Source organism: Sander lucioperca, chromosome 1 (assembly GCF_008315115.2).
Source record: "Sander lucioperca isolate FBNREF2018 chromosome 1, SLUC_FBN_1.2, whole genome shotgun sequence".
Classification (NCBI taxonomy): domain Eukaryota; kingdom Metazoa; phylum Chordata; class Actinopteri; order Perciformes; family Percidae; genus Sander; species Sander lucioperca.
In genome coordinates this window covers 18,762,792-18,775,322 of record NC_050173.1, presented here as the reverse complement: position 1 = coordinate 18,775,322, position 12,531 = coordinate 18,762,792, and the positions used below count along the sequence as shown (strand labels likewise).

Below are 12,531 nucleotides of genomic sequence, written 5' to 3'. Positions count from 1 at the left end.
CACTGAAGTATAGATTTCTGACAAACATGACATCTGCAATCAGAACATAACTCAAAACATGACTGAAATCGTTGATGTTTTGGTCTGGATGTGGTTGGGGCAAAATGTAAATGCTGTGGAGTGTTTGGGATGAGGACAAGATAGTCCGTCCGATGTGATTTGTGTGTGTGTGTGTGTGTGTGTGTGTGTGTGTGTGTGTGTGTTTACATTGCCAACAGACCATCTTGTAGACCAATTAGTCACTGAAGAGCAAAGTTTCAAATGATACCATGAAATTAGAGGAAGAATATCACAACTGTGTTTTCAGTGAATCGTTCATGGACTGCCAATGGGAATTTTAAAAATCCTAATTCTTAAAAGAATGCAGCAATTAAGTAGGAGGACCTTCCCTAATGTCAACAGGTTTTTGCAAGACGTGGTCTTTGGAAGAAGAAGAAAAACAATTGATCTCCACCAGCTGAAAAAGGAGAAATATCAAAGCTTAATGGAAATTACTGTTAATATCATAAACCGTTAAGGTAAATGAATACTTCTAGGTTCCCAATAAACCTCTAAGTAGAGATCTTCCCTATACCTTGTTTTAAAATGGACCTGTTTAAAACCTACCAGAACCTGACATAAATAACTGTATTCATTTAAAGAAGACCTGGTGCATAGGGGACCGAGAACAGTCAGACAGGATCTGAATAGACCCGAGGTCAGTCAGACCCAATTCAACATGCGGTCAACCCATAGACCCAACTAGAGAGACAAGATCAACACTGGCAGCAGCATGATACGCCATAAATTAACAGGCAGTAAAAGGGTGGAAAAGGGTACTCATATAGTAGTCATCTTAAATGCACTTGAGTTCACAATCTCCATCTGGCATGCAAACCCCTATCCGATGTTAGATATTTGTATGATTTGGACTCAGGTCTGGGATCAGGTCTGAAATTATTAGAACCGAGTCAACCGCTGAAGACCTCTACTACTTCAGTTTAAGTCAAGTATTAAAAAGAAATCCATCCAAACATGTCTGAGAACACCTGTAGTGGATCTTGTTTCTGTCCTGAATGGTGCTACGGCTTATAGTGTGACAACCCTTGTGTTCACACTTTGTGTAGAGAGAAGACCATTAGGCTTTGGAATAAACCCATATCCACTTTTAACATTCCATTGTCCAATCAACACCCATCAATACAATACCTAATATCACTGAAAATATAATTTAAAAAAACCTTCTCATTAAGAGCAATAGCACATAAACTGCAAACTAGTTAATGTGAGAGACATTTGTGGTAAAAAAAAAACAACTTGTAAATATTAAGCAGGGACTTTAAGTCGAAGGGGTCTTGTATCTAACATTCACTCATTTCCTTCACAATTCTTCTCCCATGAACCTCCAAATACTTCAAAAACACATTGGGGTGCACAGGTGCAGGGGTAAAGTCCCCCTCAGAGACCTGTGGTTTAGTTCCCAGTATCAGCACAACAAACGCATCATGGAGTTAACACATGGATGTCTACACTCTTCCAGAGCCAGTAGTCGAGTTAGCAGTGATAAGGACTGCAATGGATAGTACATTGGGCAAACCAACTGGTAGAACAATGTGGGAAATACATTTAAAAAAAAATAGATTAAATTTTAAAAGAAAAAGGGGGATCACAGAACTGCGTTTGCTAATACTAATTTACTCATCCTATTCATTCATATGTCTCCATTCCCACTGAAGTGAAGTGGATGCAAGGTCTATGATCTTCCCCTTCTCTCTAGTCATTTGCAAGCCTCACTTATCTTTCCCTGAGTGATTTCATTTGGCTTTGAGTGGTTTCGAGAGGAGAACAACAACAGATGAGGCCAACTTAAAAATCAGGTATATCTCAGAATTTTCTGTCCTCCTTATGGATATTAAGTGTAGTGATCTCAAACGAGCAACGCTCTCCTCAGCTATTGCAAATGGTAAAAAAGCTGGGGCATTCTGTTGTTACACAAAGAAAGAGGGAAAGACAGAGATGGGGATAGCAGAATATGCGGTACATGAAAACTATAAGCACTTTCCTCTCAATCTGAGGTAGTGTTAGAGCAGTTTTCTGGTAATTGGCTTTGCCTAAAAGATGGGGAGATTGAAAAATGCAGCAAAGATGATGGAGAAAGAAGAACAGGCCTTCATTTTACACAAGATGGGGGGGGGACAGCAGCACTAGAAAAACAGTCTACCATTTTCTCCTCAAGTGCTCTCTCGTTTGATTACCCCTCCTGCCCTCCCCTCCACTTCTCTTCCTGCCTAGAAGCAGCGATTTGTGAGCCTTCCTGTAGCATTTTGGTTTCAACACCAGGAAGTCTGAGCCACAGAGGGCAATGTGCATGCATCTGTGTATGTGCATGTCCATATCTACAACTAAGAGCATATGTGTGCCTGTGCATGGCTACACAGAAGCATGACTGCGTGTTTGTAAACTTTTCTATTTTCATCCATGTGGCCGAGTTAGAGACCATATTCCATCTTCAAAACACACGGCAGCACCATCGAATGAGTCACCCCTTTCATCTGCTTCCACAGCTCTCGGTTACTCCGGCTTCCACGCCTTGCCTAATGGATTTTCAAATGCAGGTACACGATTTCTTTCAAGACTTGACAGGCATTTTCCTTTGTGTTTAGAGATGGGGATCAGAAACTGAGTGGTTCGCTGGTGATGGTGTTGTTGAAAGATTCTGCATACAGAGTAGAAACATTTTCCCTGAACTTGTTTGAAAAGGCCAAATGTGAGACTTCATGCACATTTTCACATCTGGCCAAACAATGGTAATAAAAGCAACTCTGAAATGCTTCCATCTTTCTCTTATGTGCAGTTTCTGTTTGTTTTGGGCTGTATTCTTATATTGAACAGTAGACTACATTTAAAAAGATGTGTCAAACATAACTGGAGGATGTTCAGGATCCTAAGGCTGTTCTGAGAGGTCACCTCAAACTTTATTTTCTAAAAATGTTGCCAGGAAACACATTACTGATAGGTATAAATTGGAGTTTGACAATGTGGGCTTTACAGTAAAATCATGGCAGATCTTTCATAAAAGCCTTCAATAAATTGTATTAAAGGCTTTTAAGCAAGATCTGCCATGATTTTATAAAAGTTAGAAATTCAAAGGGGAAGTGCATTAAAAATTAGATGTATTAAACTCAGTATGTATTCTAAACTATGTATTCCAGGTATGTATTAATGTTTGTGTCCTGGGAGTACTACTTAAAGGGGCCAGAGTTCGTTTTCCAAAGAAGGGGAAAACACAAGACTTTCACCAAGGAAACGGATGTGAATGTCCCTGGAGTACTACTTAAGGGGACCAGTATTTTAACAGAAACCACAATCTTTTTTTCTAATCTTAACCCTTTCACACACAGTGGTCAGACGTTGGGACCCACACAAATTTCACAAACCCAAGATGGCTGACAGACAGACACATGCTGAGCAGCTCAGGCCTTATATATATATATATATATTGACCGAACGTCAATACTTTTATGGCACCGAAAAAAATACCCGGATCCTACGAGTATCGAAAAATTATTTATCTTTCGGTGCCAAATTTCGGTTCCAAAAGCGTCTGAGTGCGTAAGCGCAAGCTTATCTGTCCTCTATTCATATTGACAGAGAGTGGAGCTCTGACCAACACACACACACGTGCACGCAGAGGTGCGGACGGAGTAAACTACGTCAGCTCTGCAGTTTTGTTGAAATCACAGTGAGTCACGGCAATGCCGATAAAGTGGTTTCAAGTGTGGTTACAGTTTTTCAAAACTTCACGCAGACAGCGTTTGCTGCGATATAATATTAATGGCGAGCCGAAAGCGGTCGCGGTGCTGTTGACGTTACACTTCCTCTGAGACAAGCAGGCACACCAGTGGTTTCTGTGCCCTGATGACTGACTGACAGGCTGAGGTTGTAAGGAAACTTCTATAGCACCTTTCCGCAACAAGGCAATTCAATTACATTCCTTTGCACTTAAGTTAGTTCTTCATTAGTTCAATGTTGACAACTGGGCAGTCACCAAGTTTAGTGTTAACGGTTTGTGTCATTATGCAGTTTGACCTAAAAAGTCTTTGTTCTTTACATTCCTTTGCATATTAGTTAGTTCAATATTAGCCTGTACACAATGTCATTTGTTTATTTATTTATTATTTATAATATGTTCATGTTGTGGCAAAAAGGTTTCTCTTTTTTTGTTAATTTTTAAAGTTCTGATTGATACCAATCCTAAGTATCTGACTGGCGCACCCTTATCCAAAAGCACAACCAGTTTTATTGATGTTACTCTGAGTGAGCAGAGTTACCAGAATTTTTTAATTTTGATAACTGTTTTGATTCACAATTAAGGTAAAAAATAAAAGTTTTGTGTTTACAATTTGGCACATCTAAACAAAATCAACAACTACCATCAATAGTTATACCCCTCATCACCTTATTGCTAATGTTAGCAATTAATTGCGGTTAAATAAAGACCGACTTCTCATAATCAAAAATCATTCTATTATACTTGAAATGACTCCAAGAAAACCATGTGTGGTCATTTTGTTTCCTCCAAAATGACAGCCAAAAACTATGCAGTAGACTCTAGAACATGTGCAGACACCATTGACTGTAAATGTATAGCATGAAGCCATTATGGTCAGCATCAGATAAGCAGTGACAAGCTGACTTGCGGTGCCAAACTCATGCTATAACCTGGATGTAATTGACTGTGATTTCCAACTGCCCTCGCTGAGCCAGAACGGCAATGTCTCCTAATTAACTAGAGAGCGCTGACAGCCTGGTGCCACCTCCATTTGGTCCCCACTTGAAACGAGTGCCATGTCCTGAGGGTTCCTGTCAGACCTAGTGCTCTGTGAATGGTATGACATGTCCCTTCATGTCTCCATTCATCTCCCTCTCCCTCTCTCCATCTCACTCTGTCTCTCTCTCTCACTGACAACTCTTTTCTTCTAATCATGCTCAGGAAGAAAACAAGTGTGTTTGGCTGGAAGGAAGAAGGCGTCTAATATCCGTGTGTGTGTGTGTGTGTGTCTGATGTGGGAGAGAGAGATGTTCATAAGTCTGTACTCTTATCTCTCTCCCTCTGTACATTGTGCTTCATTATCTGCCTGGCCTGGAGAGTGATGTCTTCCTAAACCAGCACCAGAGGGCTGCCACCACTGTCTTCACACTTATTGCAGCACACATATCAGCTACATCATTACGGACGGACGGACGGACGGACGGACGGACGGACGGACGGACGGACGGACGGACGGACGGACGGACGGACGGACGGACGGACGGACGGACGGACGGACGGACGGACGGACGGACGGACGGACGGACGGACGGACGGACGGACGGACGGACGGACGGACGGACGGACGGACGGACGGACGCACACACACACACACACACACACACACACACACACACACACACACACACACACACACACACACACACACACACACACACACACACACACACACACACACACACACACACACACACACACACACACACCTTTCGTCATGATGCAAGGTTTGTGAGGGAGAAAGAAAAAAATATGAAGGAAATGTACAGTATGTATAGCGGAGCAGCCATCTAGCAGATAGGAGCATTTAACTAATGAAAAAAATAGATTGGTAAAACCCCATTAATTGTGCTTAGGGCGATGAGGTTTAATTGAGAACAAGGCCCAGGTCACTCAGAGAAAGGTTGTTAAACATTTTTATGAAGCTGGAGGGGGAAAGAGATTACATTGAGATAGACAGTGGTGTTCTGGCTCATTTAAAGGCCAAGCCCAACCTTATACACCGACGTTGTTCAGCTGTTGGATTAATACCTTTTAAACATTCAAAGTACGGGTGTGACACAAGATTGGGTTCACGAGAACAAGACGAGAAAAGATTTCAAACACTATTTTAAAGAAAACTTAAATGATGAAATATGACTGGAAAAATAGTCTTTAATTTAATCGAAAGTCACATAATGAAAAATGAGTATTGTGAAAGGTTTTGCCACAAACTCAGATGGCTTCTCTCCTGTATTACTAACCTCTTCAGACCTAATAACTGCAGCATCCCTCTCTCCTCCCAAACCTGTCCCTACAAACTATAAATTAAAAAAATTATTAATTTCTTACACTTTTATTCTTGTATTAGTATCTTAATTCTTTTTTAGCCCGTTTTATTTAGTAATAAATGAAAGTATTCTGTAATTCTGCACTTTTGTAGGCCTACTAATATCGCGAGACAACTTTCAACCTCGACGAGAAATATCGTAACGTTTTAATCTCGCTTCGTCACACCTCTAATTCAAAAACTTTAAAATTCCTAATCTGTGCCACTTTAAGAAATTCACCTAGTAGCAATGAGTAGCTGCATTCTGGCTACTAGGGCTGCAGCTATCGATTATTTTAGTAGTCGAGTATTCTACTATTTATTCCATCGATTATTAGAGTAAATATTAAAATATAAATAGTGGTTTCTTTAGCTGAACATACAATAGGCGGTGCTCAACCCTGCCTAAAGTAGATTTACAATTTGCATCCCCCATCATACACATATTTATTATTATTACACCGTTTTATATGCACAAATTCAAACTCAAGGAACTGACAGATTACATTTCACTGGAATTGTATCTTATATGATTTCACGTGACAAATAAATTGATAGATTGATTAAATATACAAAAGAGAAAATACATCAGGTCTCTTAAAATGAACAACTAACCCAATTATCTAACCAGCTCTGTTTCCCCGCAGTGTATGAGCTCCTCTGAAAATTTGCATCAATGATTTTCAGTAATGGAATTACTCAAGGAATTGTTTCAAAAAATTTAAATCAGACCCGATCCAAAATGTGGTAGACCCGAACAGACCCAAAGAGAGAGAGAGAGAGAGAGAGAGACCACCAACACTGGCAGCAGCATTATGCACCACCAATTAATGAGGAGCCACAGTCAAAAAGTTGCAATACATGTCATTCTACCGTGTCCTTTACAATTAACACTTCACATCGTACGTCAAAAACACATTTTTCTCCTGCAATGACTATGACGCACCACATGAATACAATTTGGACTCGACCAGGTCCCAGTCGGATCTCGGACACTAGAAACCAAGTAGACATCTGAAGTATGAAATAAAAAGTTGTATCAATAACATTACATTTTTAGATACCGTATAGAAGTGTAGATATCTCCTCTTATATCGCTATCATCTCTTCAAGTTCATGTCTCAGGAAAAAAAACAGACCATATTGTCAATTTGGGCACTAGCTAAACTGGCTCATTGTAATTAATTTATAGATTTAGGTGATAAAAAATAATGTTGATCTATGATCATTTTAGGCTGCCATATTGATTTTGAGAAATTAGCTACGTGTAGTGTTCCAAATCCAAAAAACTAACATTTCTTCAGAAAACTGCCAAGGATGCTGTCATCCACTGTGGTTATTTTTCTCATACTGCCCATGGCTGCTGCACCTGTATTCACCCTCTGTATGAAACGCTCTGTAGGAGCACCTGTCTCTTTAAGCCTCCCTCCTGACAAAGCCCAGTCTGCTTTGATTGGCCAGATTGTTTTCTGGAAACTGTGCTTCGCTCTGCAGCCTACGCTGTTGTTTCCAAGGGAGTAAGCTTCTCCTCACAACGCGTAGCTCCTATGTTGCCATTTTGATGCTAACAAGCACTCACCCCCCGTTAGCATTCCATTGACTGCCATTCATTTTGACGTCACTTTGACAGCGAATAATTTTACATCTGAAGCGTTTAAAGACTATTTGTCCATTGTTTATTTCAATGAAAAGAAACACGACAACCTATAAAAAGGCTCCATTACTTTATATCTCATGTTATGGCTCCGTAGCAGACGTTTTTATAAAAATAGGCTAACGATTGTGTCATAACCACGCGACTTACTGTCGCATAGTAGAGGAATTACTGTATAGTACAGGAGAAGCTCGCAGGCAGTTTCGACTTACATTAGCTGTTTAAGTTTAATTACTAATGTTAACTAGCATTTTAGTTAGCAATAATTAGCCTGTGCCCATGTTATCTCCATATCTACGCTCTCCGTCTCTGCAAGATTGGGAATGATTGAGATTTCTCTTGGCACAGCTACCAGAAGATTTACAACTTTCAGACAAGTTGCTCACGTCAACTGCGGAACGGCTGCGGATCCGCTCCGGAACGGCGGCGGAGTCAATAGGTTTCCATCAAAGTCAATGTGTATATTTTCACTGACTGCGGAACGGCGATCCGCAGCCCCCCGAAGCAGATACGCAGAGCTTCTATTTTTGCCGGACGCCGGAGAGCTCCGCAGTAATTCAGCACAGAGCAGATAGTGCGGGACAGGAAGTCGAGCACAGAAGCATAATAAAACATCCGGTTAATTTTCAAAATAAAATACACTGTGCTCACGGCGGATCATATTTCCCTGCACTACACCTTGAAAATGTCATAATGGGCGAAGACAGGCCTGAAGTCGGAATGGAAACATTGTTGGTTTTGTGGTTCTGTTTATAGAAACTACATCCTGTTATATCGCGCAATCAAACGTGAATTCGCGAGATCTCGTGGGTCCTAGTGACTTCAGCTGTCAGTCATGGCTGCAGCCGTTCCGCAACAAATACGGACCTGGTGGGTATTGAAAGACGGCGGAGCACGGAGCCGACATGCAGCGGAGCCGATACGCAGCCGTTCCGCAGTTGGTGGAAATCCGCCGTCAGTTCTATAGTTGCATTGTGTGGTTAAAAAAAGCATAACTACAATATAGAGCCAATATGAATACAAAATGTTGGGCTTGACTTGGTTGTCAAAAACCTAATGTATGAATTCTTAAACTGAGGGATCTGTTATTAAATATACTATATTCTTATCTTGTCACCTCTTCTTTAGCTACTTTTTAATAAAAGCTAGTGCACCACTTTTAAGTCAAGTTAGACATATTTAAATTCCATTCTGTAAAATGTTTTTTTTTTTTTTTAAAACCTTGGACAACTTAAAATTCTCACCTCTAATTCTCTTTTCATGACAGAGAGTAAACTGACGTTGGAACTTAAATTTAGCAGAAAGACTTTTGTCCTTTTCTGACAACTGACTCCTGAAGTCCCCTCAATTACCCTTCACTAAATGTGGATTTACAGAAAGACATTTGTCACAAAACTGCAAAAACATCCCTCTAGAGCCAAGGTATTTAGTGTGTTTTGCTAAATCTCCGTGCCACACCGCAGGATCCGTCTAGTAGTTTGAGGTGCATCACAATCAGCCTAATTGGACAGGTGTTTGCAAGCCATTATGATACTAAACCTCTGTGTCAGTAGAAGAGCCCCAAAACAGCACGATACCCCCAAAAACCTGCTGAAGGATAAGCCCTGAGGTTAAGATGGGAGAGACGGCTTTTACATGTCAGGGTTGAAAGAAATTAAGATAGTGGAGAGAGAGAAACACAGAGAGAAAGAGAGGAAGGGAGATTAAAAAAGAGCAGCACTCCCAGTGTGTGGTAAGCCACAGTCATCTCTTGTCAGCCACCCCTGGTGGGAGTATGTACCCCACACAGAGAAACAGAGACAGACATTAACACTCCACCTCAAACGACTCATTTACCCAAAGAAAAAAAATATAGAAAATAGCGGTAAACTAACACTTCCACCTGTTTATAAGTGTATCCCATCAAAATATGTGATGCAAAATAGGTCTTTAAACTTAGCTGTACATTTGCAACTAAAAAATGTCTTTATTATCGAATTTATAAATTGTTTAATCAAGTCAGTTTAAGGGCGCTGACACACCAACCCGATTATCGGCCCTCGGACAGTCTGGCGAGGTCCGTGACTCGAGTCTGCTCGGTGTGTTCCGTGCCGTCGTCCGTCGGAGGAGCTGTCGGCCTTCATTTTGGCCGACCCGACATGCTCAGTCGGAGACAGGGCAGTCGGGACTCACCCGGAAATGGCGAGCTGATGAGCCTCTCAAAATCTCCTTTGTCGATCTGAAATGAAGACAGATTCAGCAACTGCATGGCCTAATTTCTCGCTTAAAATGTTTTCAGAAACGCGTTTCGGTGAACTATTTTAGTACAATATGAGATCATATTCTGAACAAGCCGCAATGACAGTCTGGCTGTGAATTTCCGGAGAAAAAAAGACCCACGTGACGCGTTCGTCCTATCAGCTGCCGGTTTTCATTTCCATAGCCGCCTGCTGCTATGGAGACGTAGTACGTTTTGCGCACACGCAGAGCGTACGGTCAAGTCGGCGTCGCCTCAGTGTGTTTTGAGGCATTTTTTTGGACCTCGGGGATCCGACTGATCAGTCCGACTGCCTTTTCTGCCGACGGTCGGCTGTCTGGGTGGTGTGTAACAGCTCTAAAAGAGAGAAAAAAAAATGCCCTTCACAAGTTCCCAGAGCGAAGGTGATGTCTTCAAGTTGCTTGTTTTGTCTGTCCAACAGTCAAATATATCTAATTTAAAATTACATAAAAATCTGACAAAAGCAGTCAACACCCACATTTGTAAAACTGGAATTGTCATTTGATTTGTACTACTTAGTAGTTTACATAAGTACTACTTGACTGGGGTGCAGTACAGATTTCTGAGGTTCCATCATTCAGTTTAAACCTTTTTATTAATCAACAGAATGATGAATCACTGTCATTTAAAAACAACGCCTCATGATTTATTAGAGCCTACAAGTGAAGGGACGCCTGAAGTGTAGCCGCGTTTTAATCACAGGAACTTTTCCCCCTGAACTCATTGCGTTTCGACCGCAGGCACCAGGGTTTTAACCACCATTAAGTTGTGGGCTTTATGTGTCCCCCTCTAAAAGTCCCTGATCTGAGGGTAGTACTTTCTAAATTTAAAAGAACCTTCAAGGTGGGTTTGTAGGGATGACCGTCGCTGATTGGTCAAACACACACACACACAGCACAGCTGCTTCAACTCAGCAACCGCTTCATTCATGAAGAGAAAGTACTCTCATCAATTTATGACCATTTCAGGATGACGGGAGAACATTTCTCTTTGTTTGATAACATTAAAAGTAAATTTAGGCTTGGCTGTCAGCTTCCCGAATCATTTGGAAAAAGACAAAGAGAGACAGCCTTGTTACAGTCATGCTAATAAAGCTAACTGAATTGAAATTGAGAGAGAGAGAGATCGCAAACCAGTGCCACACTCAACTGCTGACTGCAGACGTGTGTCTCGGCGAACGAGAGAGATAAAGTGCAGAGGTGCTTCCAATGAGAGAACTAAAAGCTTATTTTCTGAAGGTTTCTCAGTGGTTACGATCTGAACTATTTTATAGGAACTAGAAGGTTCCTTCAGCCCATTGTTGTCTGTGTTTTGGCAAATTAGTCAGCTGATGTATTAGGCAACATGATAGAATGAGGGCTGTTGGTGGTCGCAGGGGTAAACGCACTCTGCAGCCTGCAGCTCAGTGTGCTCGCCCATTTCATCTAAAAAACACTTAAAAAATAGATTGTCTGTCACAGACAAAATCTATTTTTTAAAAGACCCCACAACCTTATGTTAAATATTCAACCTCAAGGGGTGAAAAGTCAAAGTGGAAGATATAAGTTCCCTCCGAGGAGGAGGAGTAAACTGATCAGGAACACACTTACTCGCCTCTAAAAAGAGCTACACACATGCATGCTGACACACACAATAACAGATATCTCCCCTTATTATTGGATGAGGCACACAAGCCTGGAGTGAGTCACTCAATGAATAGATCCTTATTGATTTCACCTAAACGACACGTACTGTAGGGTCTGCCTCTTAACAACTCACTCATGCCACATCTCTCCTACAAACAACTAATCCCTACTATGAACACACACACACACACACACACACACACACACCTACACCTCTCCCCACCACTCCAAGCTCTTCTAAATGACCTCATGAAGTAGGGTGAGGCTCTTCACACATCTAGCAACAGTGGTGAAAACATCCCTTCATTGATCGGTTGACGGCACCCAAAAGGTCAAGAAGGCAGCATTCTCAGTAGGCTGAATGGCCCAAATCAGGTCCTGTTGGCAACGATGAGCTAGTGAGAAACTCTCGGTATTTGAACGAGATGAGCTAATAGCTGGTGAGTAATTACAAGCACTGGAGAGTCTTTTCATCTTTCCATTTTGTCCCCCCACAGTACACAGTCTCTGTGACTATATAGTACTGTCAAACCTTCAACCTGCTTTATATGAGAGTTTGGGGCAAGCAAATCAAGTCCAGAGGCAAATTTAGCATTGTTTTTTGAATGTGTAGACAGTTACCCATCAAAGGCCTGTTTGTGATAAAGGGAATCCATCTTTAAAACAATGTGAAGCTCACAGTTACAGTCACAATTCCAGACTATCCAATCTTGGTCAAAAGCATACACTACCTGGTTTTGTGTATTTATGCATGTGTATGTAGACAATGCTTGGATACACGTGTCTTGTGTGTGTGTGATTGAAATGTTTGGAGGCATAGAGTAAAAACCTCAAAAATAATGCAATGTATAACATAGGGCTGTCCTCAACTAAAGAAAT

General features: G+C 41.2%; 1 long non-coding RNA gene across 1 annotated transcript in view; it reads right to left on the bottom strand.

Moving 5' to 3' along the window:
• The window catches only part of LOC116051107, a 158,062-nt gene that overhangs the window by 142,237 nt on the left and 3,294 nt on the right, over nucleotides 1–12,531 (bottom strand). The window lies entirely within an intron of this gene.